The following is a 23447-nucleotide window of genomic DNA, read 5'->3' on the forward strand; positions in this document are numbered from 1 at the left end:
ATTTGACCATAGGGTAGCCTACATATTTTATATATTTTATATTTATATATATTTACTTGCTACACGAGCTGAGACTTGGCGTGAGATGTGGTCGCAGTCTCTGATCATGTCCAAATTGATGCATGCCGATGTTGGTGTAGAAATGACCATACACCCAGTTTTCTGAACTTGGTGTGGAAATGACCATATGCCCAGTTTCCTATCATACGATCGCTTAGTAAATGAGGGCCAGAGAGAGAGAGAGGGAAAGAGAGAGAGAGAGGGGGGGTAAGCACCTTTACTCTGGTTCTCTCCCTTCGAGTCGTTGTCCTTCTGGGAGTTGATCATCAGCTGTAGGAAATCCACCCGACTCTAGAAGCAGACAAACATCAGAGCAGGTCTATTAGATCCCAATCACCAGATCCCAAGCCAGTACATCACTAACAATCTCATCCCTACTGTCTGGTCTGTCCTGTTCTCCTAGTTGGCTGGCCTCTACAGAAGAATCACCACATCCACTATAACATTTCTTAATGATCCACTAAATCAGCCATTCTCATCCAGTGGGCCTTACCAATGGTTAGAAAAAAATAAAATAAAAGTTTGGTAATTTACAAAGCTAGTTGTTTTATATTAATGTACTCAAGAATTCACATATCTGTATAAAAATGTCAAGTTAAAATGTACGCGGGGCTATTGGGTACAACCTGAGAGACTCGTTAATCACAGAGTCCAAGTATTCCATCTGCATTAAAGCCTCATACTGGACAGCAGCCTGCAGGGGTCACACACACATACCCACACACACACACACACACACACACACACATCAGTACTCTATACTGTCACCTCCACAGGGGTTACATAGAGATCTACACCCTAGCATATTCTGTGATCTCCCCACCTTGTTGGGGAAGACAGAGTCTATCTCCTCCTGCAGTTTGGTCTGGATGTGAGGGTTGGTGGCCAGGCTGTAGGCCAGGAAGGTGAGAGAGCTGCTGGTGGTCTCATAGCCAGCAAAGAGGAAGATCATAGCCTGGGACAGGATCTCATGGTCACTCAAACCTGCAGAGAGAAGAGAGAGAGTGTGTGTGTGTGTGTGTGTGTGTGTGTGTGTGTGTGTGTGTGTGTGTGTGTGTGTGTGTGTGTGTGTGTGTGTGAGAGAGAGAGAGAGAGAGAAAGAGAGAGAGAGAGAGAGAGAGAGAGAGAAAGAGAGACAGCAGGAGAGAGGGGAGGGACAGAAAAGGTGAGAATGATCGGGCGTTGATAAATGTAGCGGATGAAAATCGTCATTTAAATATCACGCCCCTACATATTCTGGCCTCGCCCTGTATTTTACGCCATGGAGGTACAAAATATGGCCAAAACTAGAGGTTTCTCGTCTCCAATAGCAACTCTTCACTCTCTACGGAAAGACCCCGGAAAACCATCTTGCATTTCACAATACATTTCACACAATCAGCTGGGCAGCTTCCTTGTTTAATTGTCTAGATCTATAGAAAAACCATTGCACATTACTGTCAATTTGAGGATTTATAATATGTGTATGTCACCAGTACATTGATTGATTGGTGTAAGATTAATTTTGCTTTCATTTTAAGACTTGTAAGGCTACATAGTAATAGCTAAGTAGGCTCAAAATAAAAGCAAAATTACTCTTATACCAAAAAACCTGTTTACCCTGTTAATAGCAAACAATTGGAAAATACCCATTTACGTTAGGGATATATGACACATCGAAGAGACCTTTACAAAATATAATATTTGACCATAGGGTAGCCTACATATTTTATATATTTTATATTTATATATATTTACTTGCTACACGAGCTGAGACTTGGCGTGAGATGTGGTCGCAGTCTCTGATCATGTCCAAATTGATGCATGCCGATGTTGGTGTAGAAATGACCATACACCCAGTTTTCTGAACTTGGTGTGGAAATGACCATATGCCCAGTTTCCTATCATACGATCGCTTAGTAAATGAGGGCCAGAGAGAGAGAGAGGGAAAGAGAGAGAGAGAGGGGGGGTAAGCACCTTTACTCTGGTTCTCTCCCTTCGAGTCGTTGTCCTTCTGGGAGTTGATCATCAGCTGTAGGAAATCCACCCGACTCTAGAAGCAGACAAACATCAGAGCAGGTCTATTAGATCCCAATCACCAGATCCCAAGCCAGTACATCACTAACAATCTCATCCCTACTGTCTGGTCTGTCCTGTTCTCCTAGTTGGCTGGCCTCTACAGAAGAATCACCACATCCACTATAACATTTCTTAATGATCCACTAAATCAGCCATTCTCATCCAGTGGGCCTTACCAATGGTTAGAAAAAAATAAAATAAAAGTTTGGTAATTTACAAAGCTAGTTGTTTTATATTAATGTACTCAAGAATTCACATATCTGTATAAAAATGTCAAGTTAAAATGTATAATGTCAATGACCAGTTACGGTTGAATATCACCACGCCAATCACATCCGTTGGTGCTGAGACATACGATCAAAAGTGTGCCTAAAGTTATAAAAGGTTGAGAACCCCTGCACTAGGATCACTACCACTAGATCATGTCTTAAAAATCCACTAGATTACAACAGATCTTTTATCCAAAACGACTTGCAATGATGAGGTAGTGTTGGAATTAAGTGCCTTGCTTAAGGCCACAATGGAAGGCAATGATTGATGGGAAATCACTTGTCAAGTGGCCTGACCCAGACTCGAACTAGCAACCTTTTGGTCACTGGTTGGACACAGGGCTACCTACAACCCCAGATTTAGTTTACCTGGTGCTGGCTGGCATCTGACCTCTAGAGATCTAGTTTACCTGGTGCTGGCTGGCATCTGACCTCTAGAGATCTAGTCTACCTGGTGATCTCTTGAGATCTGGTCTACCTTGTACTGGCTTGCGTCTGATCTCTAGGGATCTAGTTTACCTGATGCTTGCTGGTGTCCCTGCTGGACTTAATCTTCTGTAGCGAGGCATAGAAGAAGTCTGTGACAGCGACGGGGAAGAAGGATAAATTCATCTTCTGAAACACCGTGTCACGGCACCGCCGCGTCAGCCTCGTCCACCTCCTCAGCCCCCTGACCCCGGCCCGAGCCCCGGTTCTGACGCTGGTCCCCAGCCTGTCCCTGTCTCTCCAGTGCCGGACTCCGTTTCCCCCAGCACCTCCCAGAGCCTGCAGCGGGAACTGCGGGCACGTCTGCGGTCACAAGCCAGACACGCCCCCGATCCACACCTGCCGTGCGTCACCTTGATTGCCTCTCCTCCACACCTCAACGCACCTGGTCCTGATCAGCCAATCAACACACCTGGTCCTGATCAGCCAATCGCCAGCAGGATAAGAAGCCGGTCCACACAGCCCTCTGTGCCAGATCGTTGACCAACCAACCTAGTGGGTACACGTCTCTAGCTCCCTGCCTCGTCTGTCTTTTGAACCTTGCCTTACCCTGTTCTCCCTGTCTTCCCAGTTCCTGCCTGACCCACGCCTGTACGATTACCCCGCTCCTGCCTGACCCACGCCTGTACGACAACCCTGCTCCTGCCTGACCCACGCCTGTACGACAACCCCGCTCCTGCCTGACCATCGCCTGTACGACTACCACGCTCCTGCCTGACCATCGCCTGTACGACTACCACGTTCCCGCCTGACCCACACCTGTCTACGGATCACGTTACTGCCTGCCTCTCCCCGGATCGCAATAAACGTGCCTACGGGCTTTCACCCCAATCGTGTCTGCTCTTGGGTCCTCCATCAAAACCCTAACAGAACGATCTGGCCAACATGGACCCAGCGGACAACACAGGCCTCCGGCAGGCCGTCACCTCCCAAGGGATTCTCGCGGGACAACACAGCGTTCTACTCCGGGACGCCGATACAGCGATGCGAGCTCTCAACGCCAATACGCAAAGCCTGTCGGCCCAGGTAACCAAGTCGGAGCAAAGCCTGCACACTATCGCCGCTACCATGCAAACCCTCAGCGAGCAGGTTAGCCAATTGGTCATATCCACGGGCTCCGCAGCCCAGAGGGAGGGCCCTGCACCCGGAGCCCTGGCAGCTAGCCCAGCCCCTGTGACTGCATCCCGACGTGAGCCTAACCTCCCTAGTCCCAAGCCGTATGACGGTGATCTGGCTCGTTGTGGGTCATTTCTAATGCAATGTGACTTCATCTTTGTTCACCAGCCTAGCATGTATTCACTGGACGCCGAAAGGATAGCCTTCGTGTCTAGCCTACTTACCGGTCCGCCCCTTAGTTGGTTTGAAGCCACCTGGAAAGCTAACGCAGCTTGTCTCCGGTCTTACGTTGAATTCAGCTTAGAGTTCAGAAAAGTGTTTGATCATCCCGCCCTTGGTCACGACTCAGCCTCACATTTAATGAACTTTCAACAAGTTAACCGTAGCGTGGCAGAGTACTCCATTGAGTTCAGGATCCTAGCCGTGGATAGCGGGTGGAACGATACCGCCTTACAGACCGCTTTCCGTGCGGGCCTGTCCGAGACTCTGAAGGACGAGTTAGTCAGGGACACGCCCACTACCCTTGACAGCCTAATCTCCCTGGCTATCAAAATCGATCACCGCCTGAGGGAGCGTAGACAGGAGAGAAGCCGCACGTCCGGTTTTCCATCTAGGCTTCCCAGCCAGCGTTCCCCTAACCCGCCTTCTCAGCTCTCGCCACGTCATGAAGCGCTCTCCCCTCAGCGCACCACGACGCCACATGCCTCCGCCCCCGAGGACGAGCCCATGCAGTTGGGCGGCGCACGACTCTCCGAGGCTGAACGCGCTTGCCGTGTGAGCGAGTACCTCTGTTTCTACTGCGGTCAACCAGGTCATGGCCGTGCTTCCTGCCCCGCTCGGCCAAAAGACCCAAGCCCACCAATGAGAGTGGGTTCACCGGTGGGCTGTGCCCTGTCACCCACGCCCCCCATGGCCAAGTTAGCGCACGTGGGCTCTCTTTCCAATGGCTCCTCCTGTGTCGATGCCCAGGGGCGGATGCACCTCGACGTCTCCATCACTGTGAACCAACGGCCCATCTCAGTTCTCGCCCTTATTGACTCAGGTGCCGACGACAATTTCATCGACGCAGAGCTAGTAATCCAGGCGGGTATTGCCACCCTTCCCAGAGAGCCCCCTGTTACCGTGCACGACCTTAGCGGTAGACTCCTAGCCAATGTTACGCATGTCACTGAACCCTTGAGCGTGGTCATCTCTGGAAACCATCGCGAGTCCTTGTCCCTATTGGTCATCACGTCACCCCAGAGTCCCATAGTGCTTGGCCATGCGTGGTTAAAACAACACAATCCCCATATCGACTGGTCCTCTAACCGAGTAGTCAGCTGGAGTACCTACTGCCTCAGTACCTGCCTCACATCTGCCCGTCCCCCAGCAGAGGGCGCTGTTGCCCCTATTGAGCCTCCTGACCTGTCCCAGGTGCCCCCCGTCTACCACGACCTTGGGGAGGCCTTCAGTAAGCAACGAGCTCTCTCCCTACCGCCCCATCGCCCCTATGACTGCTCCATAGAGCTCCTCCCCGGGGCCCCTCTGCCCTCAGGCCGTCTGTTCCACCTGTCACGTCCTGAGAGAGAGGCCATGGAAACCTACATCAGGGACTCTCTTGCTTCTGGCATCATCAGGCCATCGTCCTCTGCAGTAGGTGCCGGATTCTTCTTTGTCGGTAAGAAGAATGGTTCCTTACGACCCTGCATTGATTACCGGGCTCTGAACAGCATAACTGTTAAAAACAAGTATCCCCTGCCTCTCCTCGCTTCTGCCTTTGAGCCCCTCCAAGGCGCCACCGTCTTTTCCAAACTGGACCTCAGGAACGCCTACCATCTGGTTCGGATTACAGCAGGAGACGAGTGGAAGACTGCTTTTAACACCCCCCTTGGACATTTCGAGTATCTGGTGATGCCTTTTGGGTTGACCAATGCCCCTGCTGTTTTTCAGGCCCTAGTCAATGACGTCCTCCGGGATCTACTGAACCGTTCTGTCTTTGTCTACCTGGATGACATCCTTGTTTTTTCTCGTTCCCCGGAGGAGCATGTCGAGCACGTCAGGCAGGTTCTCCAAAGACTCCTGGAGAACCGGCTGTTTTTCAAGGCTGAAAAGTGTGAATTCCATGTCCGCTCAGTTCAGTTTCTGGGGTACATCATCGGAGAGGGTCAGGTGAAGGCTACCCCAGAGAAGATCAGGGCAGTGGTCGAGTGGCCCACCCCCACAACTAGGAAGGAGCTACAGAGGTTTCTTGGGTTTGCAAACTTTTACCGACGGTTTATCCGTGACTACAGCCGAGTTGCTTCCCCCATGATGGCCCTGACCTCTAGGACCACTCCCTTCTCCTGGACACCCGAGGCAGACGCTGCGTTCGGGGCCTTGAAAGCACTCTTCACCTCTGCCCCGGTGCTTACCCAACCAGACCCCTCACGTCAGTTCGTCGTGGAGGTCGACGCATCGGACACGGGAGTGGGGGCGGTCCTGTCACAGCGATCGGCCTCCGACGACAAGCTCCACCCCTGCGCCTTCTTCTCTCGCCGCCTTGAACCGGCGGAACGCAATTACGACGTGGGGAACAAGGAGCTGCTCGCTGTCCAGCTGGCCCTGCAGGAATGGAGACATTGGTTGGAGGGGGCGGAACAACCGTTTATCGTGTGGACGGATCATAAAAACCTGGTTTACCTCCAGAACGCCAAGAGGCTAAACCCCAGGCAGGCCCGGTGGGCGCTGTTCTTCGGGCGCTTCCGGTTTACCATCACCTACCGGCCGGGGTCCCGCAATGTCAAGCCTGATGCGTTGTCACGCCAATTTGCTCCCCCGGAACCGAGTGCCGCAGAGCCTGACATGATCCTACCTCCCTCCTGTGTGGTGGGCGCGGTCACATGGGAGATCGAGGGCGTGGTCAGGGACGCCCAGAGGAGCCAACCGGACCCAGGTAACGGCCCCCCTAACCGACTGTTTGTGCCTGATCTAGTCCGTTCCCAGGTCATCCAGTGGGTCCACGCATCCCGGTTTGCCTGTCACCCAGGGGTCAACCGCACCCTGGCTCTGCTTAAGAAGCGTTTTTGGTGGCCCACCATGTCAGCTGACACCCGGGAATACATCCAGGCCTGCACAGTCTGTGCCCAGAGCAAGGCGTCGCACCAACCCTCCTCCGGTCTGCTACGCCCCCTGCCTGTTCCTGGCCGCCCTTGGAGCCACATCGGGCTGGACTTCGTGTGCGGGCTCCCTCTGTCCAATGGTAACACCACCATACTAACTATTATTGACCGGTTTTCTAAGGCCGCCCATTTTGTGCCCCTATCCAAGCTCCCCTCAGCTTCAGAGACCGCGGCTCTCCTGGTGACCCATGTGGTCCGGCTCCACGGCATTCCCGTGGACGTTGTCTCGGACCGAGGACCCCAGTTTACGTCCCAAGTATGGCGGGAGTTCTGCCGGGCTATTGGAGCCACCGTGAGCCTGTCCTCCGGCTACCATCCCCAGACTAACGGGCAGGCTGAACGGGCCAACCAGTTCCTTGGGAATGCGCTGTGCTGTGTCTCTACTCGGAACCCGTCCGCCTGGAGCGACTACCTCTCCTGGGTTGAGTATGCTCACAACTCCCTGTCCAATGCCTCCACTGGTCTGTCCCCTTTTGAATGCTCTCTGGGCTACCAGCCACCATTGTTCCCTGAGCAGGAGGAGGAACTCACCGTGCCCTCAGTCCAGAGCCACATCCGTCGCTGCCGCAGGGTGTGGAAAGAGACCCGAACCGCCCTGCTCCGCTCTGCCCACCGCAGCCGGCGTAACGCGGATCGCCACCGGGTCCCAGCTCCAGCTTACCAACCAGGTCAGAGTGTATGGTTATCCTCCAAGGACATCCCATTGCAAGCATCCTCCCGTAAGCTGACACCCCGGTACCTGGGCCCATACGTCATCGACAGCATAGTCAACCCCTCAGCGGTCAGGCTCAAGTTGCCTCCCGCCATGAGGATACATCCGACCTTCCATGTGTCCCGTATCAAGCCTGCCTCTGTCAGCCCACTGTGTCCACCAGGAGACCCGCCACCGCCGGTCCGGATCATCGATGACCACCCTGCCTGGACGGTGCGGCGCTTGCTGAGGGTCCGTCGGCGGGGCCGGGGACTCCAGTATCTGGTGGACCCACACCGGACCCATGAATGGGAAGAAGGCTGGGGACGGACAGGAAGTGACAGGGTTTAGGAGATGTATTCAATTTGTAGTACTTTATAGTTGTTTTGTAGTTTATTGCAGTCTGATTCTAAAGGTTACTAATATCAATAGATGGACAATTAAGTTTTATCACGGCCCAGTGTAGATAGGGCACATTTATGTAAGCGTACCATAAAACTTGTAAGGCAAGGCAAGGCAAGGCAAGGCCTTTTTACTTTTAAGTTTACTTGTATAGCACATTTCAGCCACAGGGCAATTCAAGGTGCTTTACATGAGACATGTAAAAACAACTAAAGACATTGTAGTTAAAACGCCCAGCATTTATCTACTATGATTTTCCGTCACTTATTCACAAGGCAGGTATTTATTCCGCAAAAGATCACCTGGTTTAAAGACACCTGCTCTGTTTAATGACAGTTGTTCAGTATTTTTTCAGGTTTACAGTTTGTAGAGAGGGTGGGGACGAAGATATACCGGGAGGAGGCCAACCCCCACCAGAAAAGAAGATGACTTACTGCCGAGGACACGGACACAGCTCTCGCTCTGGGTGTACAGGGATTGGATGGCCCTAAGTAGGGATCCCCTCACCCCATACTCCTGCATAACCTTCCACAAGACCTCTCAAGGGTCTCAGGCCACAGCTCCCAGCCGCAGCTTCAGCAATGGAGGCTTTGAACACCGACCACTCATGTTCGATGTCCCCAACCTCCACAGGGATGCCTGAGAAGCACCGCCGGAGGTGGCAGTTGAAATCTCTCCAGACAGGCTCTTCCTCCAGACGTTCCCAGTTCACCCTCACTACACGCTTGGGTTTTCCAGGTCTGTCCAGAGGCTTCCCCCGCCATCGAAACCAGCTCACCACCAGATGGTGATCAGTGGACAGCTCTGCCCCTCTCTTTACCTGAGTGTCCAAAACACATGGCCTCAGATCAGATGATACGATCATAGACCTTCGGCCTAAGGTGTTCTGATGCCAGGTGTACTTGTGGGCATCCTTGTGTTCAAACATGGTGTTTGTAATGGACAAACCGTGACTAGCACAGAAGTCCAACAACAAAACACCACTCGGGTTCAGAATACTGTTACGGCTCGCATGCCCTCGCCTCCACAACCGCCTCCCTCTCTCCCCTCTGGGCCCGCTGCGCGCTCGGGGCGTCCTACGCGCTCTACCGCACGTCGCATCGGCCCAGGCATGCAACGCTCTGGCTCTCCGGAGTTTCCCCCCACTACCGGGCGTTCCCCGTCTCCGGCCAGCTCCGCGGACTCGGCAGTCTCCTCCCACTCCGGTGACGAAGAGTCGGATCCCGACATGCCCAGCACATCGGCCCGTGCGCAACGACAAGAACGGCGCGCTCGTCTCCGACGATGACGCGGGCGCGGCTCTACTCACCGGTTTCCCATTCATCATCACCACACCTGTCCCTCGTTCTGCAATCACCTTCAACCCCTACAAGAACCTGGTCTACACTCCACTCATCGCCAGATCTTACCATAACCTTACGTGGTAAAGTATAGCCTACGATTTTGCTTACCTGTATTTTGTAGTGCTTTCCTCGTTCCCTGCTCGTGATTACTATCACTTACCCTGCCTATCCTCCTCGTCTCTCCAGTATCCCGGACCCCCTCTGCTGAGTTGTACCAGCTAGCAGAGCCCTCACCCTGCTCCACCTCCGGATCCCTCCGGCTCCCTTGAGCCAAGAACATTTTTATTATTTAGTGGCAGTTTAGTGGCTCCTATTATTTCTATCCTATTATATTTTTGTGGCATCCTTTTTGTGGCTCCCCCTTTGTGTTATCTTATTAAATCGCCCCTCCGGGCTTTACCGTTCCTTGCCTCCTCCTTTCCTGTTGCGCCTGGGTCCCAAACCGAACCATCACAGTAAGATCTGGCCAGTTTTGACCCAGCCAACATGGAGGAGAGACCTGCACCTTCCGGACCACTCCAAGCCCAGGGTAAACTCCTGGCAGAACACTCCCGTATGCTCTTGCGGGCTTCCGACGTGGTCACAACCGTGCGCCAGGAGCTCCAGGGAGTCTCCACCCTCCAGCAGTCCCAGGCCGAGTACCTCCGGCAGGTCTCCGCCCTCCAACAGACCCAAGCTGAGCAACTACAGCAGGTATCCGCCCAACAGCAAGCCCAGGGCGAGCAACGGACGGGACTCGCTACTCTGGTCAGCACCCTGTCCGACCAGGTCACCGCGTTCAGTGCCCGCCTGGCTCCGTTCCTGGACCCCGCCCCTCCCCAGCAAGCCCCTGCACCACCCGCGGTCCCCGCTCCTGCCGCTCCACCTAACCGGGAGCCCAATCTCGCCTCCCCGGCCCTCTACGACGGGACATTCACCCTCTGCCGGGAGTTCCTCATGCAGTGTGAGTATGTGTTTGATCTCCAGCCAAGCATGTACTCCACTGCGTCTGCTCGCATAGCCTACATCGCCAACCTAACCACGGGACGGGCTCGCCGTTGGGTCATGGCGGGTCGCGAGGGCGCAGCTGCCTACATGCAGGACTACACAGCCTTCGTGGCAGAATTCAGGACCGTGTTTGACCACGACGTCCACGGACAGGACGCGGACGCTGCTCTCTCCACCCTCACCCAGGGTTCCAGTTCAGTAGCGGACTACGCCACGGAGTTCCGCATCCTCGCTGCCCGTTGCCCCTGGAACGAGTCTGCCCTGTACAGCGCCTTCCGACGGGGCTGGGGGACGCCATGAAGGACAGCCTGGCTGGAAGAGACAGACCAGCGACCCTGAACTAACTCGTCTCCCTCTCCATAGCCGTAGACGAGCGCCACCGGGAATGCAGGCGCGAGCGGGCGCACCAACACCACAGCGCACCCAGACCGTCTCCGCCCCCCTCTACCGGTCTCTCTCGGCCTGCCCCGGCCTCCCTCGCCCCCCCAAACACCGCTGGAGAGGAACCCATGCAACTGGGCCGGACCCGACTGACCCCTGCAGAGCGTGAGCACCGGAGACAGCACGGACTGTGCATATACTGCGCTAGCCCAGCACACGCCGTCGACTCCTGCCCCTCTGCACCTCCCAGGGCGGCAAAAAGAGTAGGCTCACTCGCCAGGGGGTACCGAGTTAGCCGGCTCATCCATCCCCAATCCCGGACCCGTGCCGCCAGGTTCACTGTCACCCTCGCCTGGCAGGGGCACACGCTCTCCGTCCCTGCCCTCATCGACTCCGGTGCCGACGAGAGCTTCGTGGACGTCCAGTTCGCCCACAAAGCGGCGCTCCCTCTCTCCCCTCTGGAAAGGCCCCTCTCGGCTTTCGCTCTGGATGGCCATCCCATGGGCCCCGTTACGCACCGGACCCTGCCCCTCACCCTCACGGTCTCGGGAAACCACGTGGAGAATGTCCACCCCTTCGTCATCCACTCTCCCGACGCTCCGTTCATCCTAGGGAGGCCCTGGCTGGAACTCCACACCCCTCATGTCTGCTGGAGCTCGGGGCGCATCCTCAGCTGGAGCACCACCTGCCACGCCCGCTGCCTCCGAGCTGCTCAGACCTCCACTCGGGTTGACCGGCCCCGTCCCGCTCCTCCTGACCTCTCCACGGTCCCTTCAATTTACCACGACCTCGGAGAGGCCTTCAGTAAGGAGCGCGCCCGCACACTCCCCCCTCATCGACCCTACGACTGCGCCATCGAGCTCCACCCTGGCGCCCCTCTCCCAGCCAGTCGTCTCTACAACCTCTCCCTCCCGGAGAAAGCTGCCATGGACACCTACATCTCCGAGTGCTTGGCCGAGGGTCTCATCCGACCATCTCGATCCCAGGTGGCAGCGGGGTTCTTCTTCGTAAAGTAGAAGGGAGGAGATCTGAGGCCGTGCATCGACTACAGGCTGCTCAACAACATCACGGTGAGGAACAAATACCCACTCCCCCTCATGAGCTCCAACTTTGAACCCCTCATCAGTGCCACCATCTTCACCAAGTTGGACCTCAGGAACGCTTATCACCTGGTGCGTATCCGTGAGGGGGACGAATGGAAGACCGCCTTCAAGACCTCCCGTGGCCACTACGAGTACCTCGTCATGCCCTTCGGCCTCACCAACGCCCCCGCCGTTTTCCAGGCGCTCATGAACGACGTGCTCAGGGACATGCTGGACGTTTTTGTGGTCCTCTACCTGGACGACATCCTGGTGTTCTCCAGGAGCGCTGAGGAGCACGTCCAACACGTCCGCATGGTCATCCAGCGTCTCCGGGAGAACCGCCTGTACATTAAGGCGGAGAAGTGCACCTTTCACTCCTCATCAGTGGAGTTCCTGGGGCTCATTGTGGAGGGAGGCCTGACGCGACCCGACCCCCGCAAGATCAAAACCGTTGTCGAATGGCCTCAACCCACTACCCGGAGGCAACTACAGAGCTTCCTGGGCTTCGCTTACTTTTACCGCCGTTTCATACGGGACTACAGCCGGGTAGCAGCTCCCCTCACCCACCTCACCTCATCCCTGCGTCCGTTCATCTGGACACCGGCTGCCAGCGCTGCCTTCTCCGCGCTCAAGGAGCGCTTCACCACCGCTCTGGTCCTTCTCCATCCTGACCCCTCCAGGCAGTTCGTGGTCGAGGTGGACGCATCGGACACAGGCATCGGTGCTGTTCTGTCCCAGCGATCAGTGGAGGACCAGAAGTTGCACCCCTGTGCCTTCCTCTCCCGCCGGTTCACCCCAGCTGAGGTGAATTACGACATCGAGAACAGGGAGTTGTTGGCGGTGGTGGGGGCCTTGGAGGAGTGGCGCCACTGGCTTGAGGGCACGGAACACACCACCCTCGTCTGGTCAGACCACAAGAACCTGACCTTCATCTGGGCGGCCAAGCGCCTCAACTCCCGCCAGGCGCGGTGGTCACAGTTCCTCGGGAGGTTCGATTTTACCCTCACCTTCCGGCCCGGCTCCCGCAACGCCAAGGCCGACGCGCTGTCCCGCCTCCACGCGTCCGAGGCGCCCCCCGCGGAGCCTGAGACCATCCTGCCGGCCTCACGTGTCATAGGGGTGGTCACTATGAACATCGAGGCGGTGGTGAGGCAGGCCCAACGCGCCCAACCCAGTCCGGCCAACGTCCCTCCTCGCCGGCTCTTCGTGCCTGACTCGGTCCGGTCCCGGGTGCTCCAGTGGGGCCATGCCAGCCGGTTTGTGTGCCATCCCGGGGTTCACCGCACCCTCTCCTTCCTGAGCCGACGGTTCTGGTGGCCGTCCATGAGGTCCGACGTCCGGGAGTTTGTTGTCGCCTGTCCCGTCTGCTCCCGCAGCAAGGCGTCCCACCAGCCCCCGGCTGGCCTCCTGCGTCCTCTCCCGGTCCCCAGCCGTCCCTGGTCCCACATCGCCCGGGACTTCATCACCGGTCTTCCCCCCTACAGGGGAAACACGGTCATCCTCACCGTGGTGGACCGGTTCTCCAAGGCGGTCCACCTGGTGGCGCTCCCCAAGCTCCCGTCCTCTGCGGAGACCGCGGAGCTCCTCATCCAGCACGTCTACCGGCTCCACGGCCTCCCCAGGGACATTGTCTCGGACCGTGGGCCTCAATTCACCTCCCAGGTCTGGAGGGCCTTCTGCAGGGAGTTAGGCGCCACCATCAGCCTCTCCTCTGGCTACCACCCGCAGACCAACGGCCAGGCCGAACGGGCCAACCAGAGCCTGGAGTCCGCTCTCCGCTGTGTGTCGGCTCTCCACCCCACCTCATGGAGCAAGGACCTGCCCTGGGTCGAATACTCCCTCAATGCCCTGACCAGCGCTGCCACTGGCAGGTCTCCGTTCGAGTCATCCCTCGGGTACCAGCCCCCGCTGTTCTCTCTCCAGGAGTCGGAGGCCTCCGTCCCCTACGTCCAGGCCCACCTCCGCCGCTGTCGCCGTGTCTGGAGGGAGGTCCGCAGGGCCCTGCTCCGCTCCAACGAGCGCTCCTGCCGCGGGGCCAACCGCCGCAGCACTCCTGCTCCGGCGTACCGGCCCGGTCAACGAGTCTACCTCTCCACCGCTGACCTTCCGCTCCAGGTCCCCTCCAGGAAGCTGGCTCCGCGCTTCGTTGGGCCCTTCGAGATCGACCGTGTCCTGAACCCAGCTGCGGTACGCCTTAAGCTCCCTGCTTCCATGCGGGTACACCCTGTGTTCCACGTATCCAAGGTCAAACCTGTCTCCTCGAGTCCCCTCATGCCTTCTGCCCCAGCTCCTCCGCCTCCCCAGATGGTCGACGGGCATCCCCAGTGGACGGTTCGGCGGCTGCTGAAGGTGCGCCGCCGGGGTCGGGGGTTCCAATACCTGGCGGATTGGGAGGGGTACGGCCCCGAGGAGTGCAGCTGGATCTCCAGGCAGCTCATTATGGACCCGTCTCTCCTCCGGGACTTCTACCGGGCCCATCCTGACGCCTCCGGTCGGTCGCCAGGTGGCTCCCCTTGGGGGGGGGGGGGTCCTGTTACGGCTCGCATGCCCTCGCCTCCACAACCGCCTCCCTCTCTCCCCTCTGGGCCCGCTGCGCGCTCAGGGCGTCCTACGCGCTCTACCGCACGTCGCATCAGCCCAGGCATGCGACGCTCTGGTTCTCCGGAGTTTCCCCCCACTACCGGGCGTTCCCCGTCTCCGGCCAGCTCCGCGGACTCGGCAGTCTCCTCCCACTCCGGTGACGAAGAGTCGGATCCCGACATGCCCAGCACATCGGCCCGTGCGCAACGACAAGAACGGCGCGCTCGTCTCCGACGATGACGCGGGCGCGGCTCTACTCACCGGTTTCCCATTCATCATCACCACACCTGTCCCTCGTTCTGCAATCACCTTCAACCCCTACAAGAACCTGGTCTACACTCCACTCATCGCCAGATCTTACCATAACCTTACGTGGTAAAGTATAGCCTACGATTTTGCTTACCTGTATTTTGTAGTGCTTTCCTCGTTCCCTGCTCGTGATTACTATCACTTACCCTGCCTATCCTCCTCGTCTCTCCAGTATCCCGGACCCCCTCTGCTGAGTTGTACCAGCTAGCAGAGCCCTCACCCTGCTCCACCTCCGGATCCCTCCGGCTCCCTTGAGCCAAGAACATTTTTATTATTTAGTGGCAGTTTGGTGGCTCCTATTATTTCTATCCTATTATATTTTTGTGGCATCCTTTTTGTGGCTCCCCCTTTGTGTTATCTTATTAAATCGCCCCTCCGGGCTTTACCGTTCCTTGCCTCCTCCTTTCCTGTTGCGCCTGGGTCCCAAACCGAACCATCACAAATACCACAATTTTTCAATCTAGCAACATATCAGTTGGATTGACACACATGTTGATGTTACCTACAGTAACATATGTAGGCCTAGCCTACACTTAGCAAACATTAATCTAATGAGAAAAATGACATTTCTTCGATCTGGCAAGAGTAGTTAAGTCGGTGTATACGTTGTCAGGGTAATATGCATGGTGCAGATGTGGATCAGTGAGGGAGGCGCGATAATTCGTTTTAATGGCATTCATGTGTGAGAATGACGACTCACATGTGTAAGTTGAGCCCAAACATTGTGAGCATAAAAAGTGCAAGACCCCTTGAATGAGGGAATTTCTCATGGTTGACTTCATGACTCCAGAACTTTTCATAACCAGCTAGCTGGAATGACGGTCACAGGTCATCTGATGACTGAATGTCAGTGAGTTGTAAAGACACCTCATTCAGTGATGTTACCAGCTCCTTTGCTTTCAATGGGAACTCTCCCTCAACATTCTCTGAAAGGAAAGGGTCCTTCACAAATCTCATCACTTCTGTGAGGGTACCAAATTCATTAAACCTATTAAATCAATTTTGTTTTAATGCATCTACAAATCCCATCATCACCTTGGTGATTTTTAGGCCTGATTTGTGCGATGTGGGGAAGTGGAGCATTTTCCCTGGACATAGAATAGCAGAAAAAAGTGTGTTGAAACGCATTTACCCTCCACAAGTTGACTGTTTTACCACTGCCCTGCTGCACCATGTTGAGTTAGTTCAAGTGATGTCACTCAAAGACGTCACTCGAAAAGCGGCAGCGGAAAACTCATCATTCTCCATTAGTATGGGCCTTTTTCTGCTTGAATTGCAGAGAAATGCCAAGATCTCCTCCCTTTCACAAAAGTGTTTCAAAGCATTTCCTTATGCATGGACAAATAACATATATGATCATACAAAAATGATACACTTTGATTGTTATTATTTTCAGTTTGACCATTTTTATAAACAATAGGTAGCCTACTCAAAGGGCCCGTACAAATTGCCTCACAGGCCGGACCTGGCCCCCGGGCCGCCAATTGAATATCCCCGGAATAGAGGCTGTTTAGGTGAGTTGTTATAGAGGCTGGTCCGGAGACGGTATAGAGGCTGTCTAGCCCTGGATATGGAGTTTGTTCCAGCAGAATAACCGAATAACATTATTATAATCTATTGAACATCGCCAGTGTCCAATAGATTATGTAATTATTACATAATCTATTGGACACTGGCGATGTTCAATAGATTATAATAATGTCCAATATGTATAATAACATATAAAAGTCTAGACCCCGAATATAAGATGACCCCATTTTTTCAGACGTTTTTCCAGGAAAAAAAACCTGTGTTATATTCGGGTCAATACGGTACTTATAAAAACCTTAGTAAGGTAAATCTGGGTTCACATACAACAACCGCGGCAGTTTTTGAATGTAATTACTGTACATTGTTTTGTGGCTGCCAAATTTGGAATGTTTAAAGTTTGAAAACCAATGTCAAATCTTCTGGAAGAAGTCACGACGAGACGCACGTTCCAAAACTGGTATCTCAATGTGGCTGTTGTGTGTGAATTGACCAGTCTGTCATAAGAGACAGGTGTTTTTTGGAAAATCTGCATTAAGTGGAGGTTTAGCTGGAAGCTCTCAGGGTGGGCAGACTTACCAATGATCAGGAAAAGGGGGTTAAGCAGGTCGAACTTGAGCATCTTCTTGATGTTGGTGACGAAAGGATCGTTGGGGTTGTTGATAGAGTCAATATCGATGCTGAAGGCTGTGCTGGCCACCACATCCATACTGTAGGGTCCAAAGAACCTGGGACACAACCACACAAACGCTCAATGACCAGAACCGCTTAAATACTGATCATATACTGTAAACATGACCGCACAGGCCATAACCCCGCACACATGCTGACATTACTTACATGACCAGGCAGCAACAAACACACATACACACACACACACACACACACACACACACACACACACACACACACACACACACACACACACACACACACACACACACCACAGTGTACTCACTCCTTGAGATCAAGAGCTTCATCTTCATCAGCCTTTCTCTTCATACTGCTGACCAGGTTGGCAGAATGCTGCTTTATGATGCCAAACATCTAAAGGAGGAATGGAGAGATGAGGGGAGGAGAGAGGGAGAGATGAAGGGAGAGGGAGGAAGAGATGAGGGGAGAGGGAGGGAGAGATGAGGGTAGGAGATAGAGATGAGGGGAGGAGAAAGTGAGAGATGAGGGGAGGAGAGAGTGAGAGATGAGGGGAGGAGAGAGGGAGATATGAGGGGAGGTGAGAGGGAGGGAAAGATGAGGGGGAGTAGAGAGAGATGAGGGGAGGAGAGAAGAGGAGGATGAAGAAGATGAGAGGAGGAGAGAAGTAGAGGATGAGAGGAGGATGAAGAGGGATGTTTTTACTTCTTTCAGCCGTCCGCTGGTGAAGGAGGGCGAGAGCACGCTGCGGATCCTCCTCCAGGTGTCGTCCTCGGCGACACACTGCGTCGTACATTGGCCCGTTCAGGAAGAAGTTCTAGAACACAGTGGAAACACAACAGTTCTAGAACAAGGTGGGACCACAACAATTCTAGAACTGAGTATGAGTAGTTTATATAAGCAATATCACACAAGAGGGAGTGCTGTCGAGTGTGATATTGCTTTTATACAACAGCACTGCCTGTCGTTTTTTTGTTGTTGTTATTGAAAATATGGGTTAGTAGTGTTTAATTCCATTAAATTGTGTTGCTTTCAGCCCTCGGCAATCCGAAAGTAGTTCTCCATTGTTTACCATTGCTATACAGTTAGGCAACTTAACACCAGCTGGACACAACGCCACAACGTAAACAGAGCAAGCTAGCTTTTATAAAACTTCCAAACTGGTTATGCTAGACAGCTAATGTTCCCAAATAAATGTTAAGTGTGTTTGCTACGTTAGCTAACGTTATTTGACTGCCTGTCGCAATATTTGGTCAGCTCAACCATCCAGTCACAAATTACGTTCCCAGCTGGGTAGCATAATGTAGCTAACGTTAGCTAGCTTTACATTGAAAAAAAGTTAGATTATTGTAAATTTGTTTTTTCACCAACTGTTAAAACAACAATATAGTAAGTGTGAGATGTTTTGATTCTATAATAAAAATAGGCTTGCTGATAAAATGTTTATCTCTGGTTACCATAGGTGTTTCTCAAGGCACTAGTGTGGGAGATGTTTTTTGATGTTGCACAACGGTCATCTTCAGAATATATTAAGCATGGTTACCTGTAGTTTAAGTTCATCCTTTAGAATATGCATTGTCACGTATTGAAGTTAAAGTTTAGAGAAACAGAACACTTCAGACATAATACCTTCCAATGTCTACACCACAATATCATATGTCCAGATGAACGTATTAGCTGGGAGGGAATATGTAAAAAATCATAAAGATTGTGCACTTGATGACAAGTTTTAGATTTTTGGCAGGGTGTTAGGTATGGGCCTAAGGTTTTCAAAAACCACTGGATACAAGTTGGGGTCACCCCCTAGTGGTGGGTATTCAGAAATCAAAAATGGCGCTCGCCGAAAAGACCAAGGGGCGAATTCACTAAAGGATTGCGCAGCTTTTCCTGACGCAAAACCTGTGCAAATAAGTCAAAAATAACCTTTGCTATTCACAAAGCCGAAGGGTGAAATACGGTGGTAACTGCGTTGCCTTCGTCATAGCATTTGCGCCGGTGTTATAAGCTGATATTTAAATTAGGTAATATGGGCGGAGAATGTTCCCCTTTTTTATGCAAATGAACATAATTGCAAAATCCGCCCAATTCACAAAGATCAGCGCCGATTGCTTCACGCAGTTAAAGTGAAATTAATTCCGTTTTCAGAGACGTGGTGGTATTTAAGCGCAAGGGGTGTGTCATGGCCAGCCTTTCCGCTGATCATGGCAGCAGTGATTGTTGCGAGGCGAAGGCATCGCAATGCCAGGAATGTTGTTCGTGAGAGAATATTTAGAAGAAGAATGTCACTTTTTGATTTAATGCTAGAACCACGGCGGCTCTACCTTTATCGGCCAGTAGCCGTTCAATGGACATACCGTAAGAACGCATCGTTTTTTTCAGTATAAGGTCTTAGGATTGTACTGTACAACTCAAGGCTTAATGTAATCCTTTCATACTACTCACAAAATGACTATGGCAATAAAATAACACAACAAAATGTTATCTTCGCACTTTAAAAAGAATAGTATAGCCTACACTTCACAAAAAGAAAAAAAATCGATGAAACGGCTACAAGAACAGCATTTTGGCCAAGTATCCAAATAAAACAGTAGCCCACTGTACAGATGCAGCATAGAACGTAGGTACATAATAATTATCTAATTAATAATTATCTAAGTTAATATATGAGAATGCATCACTTTTTACGGTAGGCTAGTCCTATACGTCTTGCGATTACAGATGCAGCATAGAACTTCGATGTTTCATAATTATCTAATAAAATGTATAATTATCTAATTATCCATCCATCCATCCATCCATCTTCATCCCCTTATCCGGGGTCGGGTCGCGGAGGCAGCAGCTCCAGCAGGCGGCCCCAGACATCCCTTTCCCTAGCAGCATCAACCAGCTCTGCCTGGGGAATCTTTAGCCGCTCACAGGCCAGTGCGGAGATGTAGTCCCGCCACCTAGTCCTGGGTCTACCCCGCGGCCTCCTCCCAGCCGGACACGCCTGTAACACCTCCCTAGGGAGGCGCCCAGGAGGCATCCTCACTAGATGCCCGAACCACCTCAACTGGCTCCTTTCGACGCAAAGGAGCAGCGGCTCTACTCCGAGTCTCTCCCGGATGACTGAACTTCTCACCCGATCTCTCAGGGAGACCCCAGCCACCCTCCGGAGAAAACTCATTTCGGCCGCTTGTATCCGTGATCTCGTTCTTTCGGTCATGACCCATCCTTCATGACAATAGGTGAGGGTGGGGACGAAGATAGACCGGTAGATCGAGAGCTTTGCCTTTTGGCTCAGCTCTCTTTTCGTCACAACAGTGCGGTAAAGCGACTGCAGAACCGCACCAGCTGCTCCGATTCTCCGGCCAAACTCCCTCTCCATGGTTCCCTCACTCGTGAACAAGACCCCCAGATACTTGAACTCCTTCACTTGGGGTAAGGACTCATTTCCTATTCGGAGCGGACAGGCCACCGGTTTCCTGAACCATGGCCTCAGATTTAGAAGTGCTGATTCTCATCCCAGCCGCTTCACACTCAGCTGCGAACCTATCCAGAGAGTGCTGGAGGTCGCAGGCAGTTGATGCCATCAGGACCACATCATCTGCAAAAAGCAGCTACGTGATCCCCAGCTCACCGAACTGCAAACCCACCTCCCCACGGCTATGCCTCGATATCCTGTCCATGAAAATCACAAACAGGATTGGTGACAAAGTGCAGCCCTGTTGGAGGCCAACCCCAGCCGGAAAGGAAGACGACCCGGACACAGCTCTCGCTCTGGGTGTACAGGGATTGGATGGCCCTAAGTAGGGACCCCCTCACCCCATACTCCCGCATAACCCTCCACAAGTCCTCTCGAGGGACCCGGTCGTAAGCCTTCTCCAAGTCCACAAAACACATGTAGACAGGTTGGGCAAACTCCCAAGCCCCCTCCAAGATCCTCGCGAGAGTGAAGAGCTGGTCGGTGGTTCCACAACCAGGACGAAATCCGCATTGTTCCTCTTCGATCTGAGGTTCGACTATCGGCCGGACCCCCTCCTTTCCAGCACCTTGGAGTAAACTTTCCCTGGGAGGCTGAGTAATGTGATGCCTCTATAATTGGCACACACCCTCTGGTCCCCTTTTTTGAATATTGGGACCACCACTCCAGTCTGCCACTCCTTTGGCACTGACCTAGACTTCCACGCAATGTTAAAGAGGCGTGTCAACCAAGACAGCCCCTCAACACCCAGCGCCTTCAGCATTTCTGGACGGATCTCATCAGTCGCTGGGGCTCTGCCACTGTGGAGTTGTTTGACTACCTCAGTGACCTCCTCCAAGGACATTGACGACCCCCCATCATCTTCCGGCTCTGCCTCGATCGTAGAGGGTGGATTAGTCGGGTTCAGGAGTTCCTCAAAGTGCTCCTTCCAATGCTCAACAACCTCCTCAGTTGAGGTCAGCAGTGTCCCCTCCTTGCTGTATACAGCTTGGATGGTCCCCCGCTTTCCCTTCCTGAGGTGTCTGATGGTCTTCCAGAAACACTTTGGTGCCAACTGAAAGTCCTTCTCCATGGTTTCTCAGAACTCCTCCCACACCCGCTGCTTTGCCTTGGTCACGGCCGAAGCCGCAGCCCTCCGGGCCAGTCGATACCCTGCAACTGCTTCTGGGGTCTCCCGGGCTAACATATCCTTTAGTCGGACGGCTTCCCTGACCACCGCTGTCCACCACGGTGTCCGAGGGTTACCGCCCCTTGAGGTACCTATGGCCCTCAGGCCACAGCTCCCAGCCGCAGCTTCAGCAATGGAGGCTTTGAACACCGACCACTCATGCTCCATGTCCCCAACCTCCACAGGGATGCCTGAGAAGCTCCGCCGGTGAAATCTCTCCGGACAGGCTCTTCCTCCAGACGTTCCCAGTTCACCCTCACTACATGCCTGGGTTTTCCAGGTCTGTCCAGAAGCTTCCCCCGCCATCGAAACCAGCTCACCACCAGATGGTGATCAGTGGACAGCTCTGCCCCTCTCTTTACCCGAGTGTCCAAAACACATGGCCTCAGATCAGATGATACAATAACGAAATCGATCATCGACCTTCGGCCTAAGGTGTTCTGATGCCAGGTGTACTTGTGGGCATCCTTGTGTTCGAACATGGTGTTTGTTATGGACAAACCGTGACTAGCACAGAAGTCCAACAACAAAACACCACTCGGGTTCAGATCGTGGTGGCCATGCCTCCCAATCACGCCCCTCCAAGTTTCTCCATCATTGCCTACGTGTGCATTTAAGTCCCCCAGTAGGACAGTGGAGTCCCCTGCAGGAGCCCCAAATAGGACTCCACTTAGGGTCTTAGAGTACTCTGAACTGCTGTTCGGTGCATAAGCACTACACTTTACACATATCCTCTGCACCTTGACAGTGCCACAGACAGCTTTGGTGCACTTCGTGCATTGGTAGACAGTTCTGTTCTTGCTGCAGCTCGTCTTCAACTGTTTGGACGCCAGAGCACGCAGAGGTCTTCAGCCAACTGGAGGATGAAGTTGCGTCTGGGGAGGCTCTGTAGACTATGCGTCTCTCCACCAGTCCCCAGCGAGTATAATATTAATATAATTTATAGTAGCCTATATAGCGCGAAACTGTGCATATAATAGGCTATACGCGAAACTGCGCATTCCCTATAGCCGTTCATTGAACGGCTGGTGGCCGATAGGTATAAATAAAAAATAAAAAAAACATACACAATATTTTTTTTATTTGAATGGTCTTGAAAATATTTTGCTTTCGTATCATAGGTGATGGTATCATCAGGTATCATCTTCAGCCATGGATGATGACTCCCGTGCGTAATCCTTCCAACGTTGGAGAGGCGGCATACAATTGGGCTCACATCAGGACGCACGGTGTGATTGAGTGCACATTTGGAATCCTGAAAAGCCGTTTAGATGCCTAGATCGTACCGGCAATGTTACACTCCCCCAAATGTACTGCATGCTGCATCTTGCATAACATAAAATGACAATTTTTCCTTTGTACGTCTTTTCAAATCATTCCACTTCTGTTTGCAGTCTTCCGCGTTTACACACACCAATGGCACTGACTGATTGGAAAATTAAACCCCAAATATGATTTTTTGCTACAGCCGTGATATTTTTTGAACCTCGTCCGTGAGGACTTCAAGTTCGCTGTCTGAAAATCGTATCTTTCTTTTTCTGTCTGCCATCGTCCAATGATATGCATACGAGTTGTATGCGCTGTATGCACAGTATTTATAGTCATTTCCTATATCAGCAGCAAATTGCACTCAGCCGCAAACACCGAATGGCCGTGTTTGCGCTGGGATATTATTAGCGCAATGTCTTTAGTGAATAGGTTTTTACAACGGAGCACATAGCTGGAGCAACTGAGCGC

The 23447-nt window shown here is 53.0% G+C and overlaps 1 pseudogene across 1 annotated transcript in view; it reads right to left on the reverse strand.

The window, feature by feature from the left end:
* Nucleotides 1–23447, reverse strand: part of LOC311325479 (cytochrome P450 3A27-like) — a 40033-nt pseudogene that overhangs the window by 8745 nt on the left and 7841 nt on the right. The window contains exons 2-7 of the transcript in view: nt 17785–17896; nt 17387–17475; nt 17008–17156; nt 15937–15989; nt 2907–3002; nt 276–351 (exon numbers count right to left, since the gene is read on the reverse strand). The product of the transcript in view is annotated as a cytochrome P450 3A27-like (transcript). The remainder of the gene's footprint in view (nt 1–275; nt 352–2906; nt 3003–15936; nt 15990–17007; nt 17157–17386; nt 17476–17784; nt 17897–23447) is intronic.

The sequence above is a fragment of the Borostomias antarcticus genome, assembly GCF_949987555.1.
Source record: "Borostomias antarcticus genome assembly, chromosome: 24".
Taxonomy (NCBI): Eukaryota; Metazoa; Chordata; class Actinopteri; order Stomiiformes; family Stomiidae; genus Borostomias; species Borostomias antarcticus.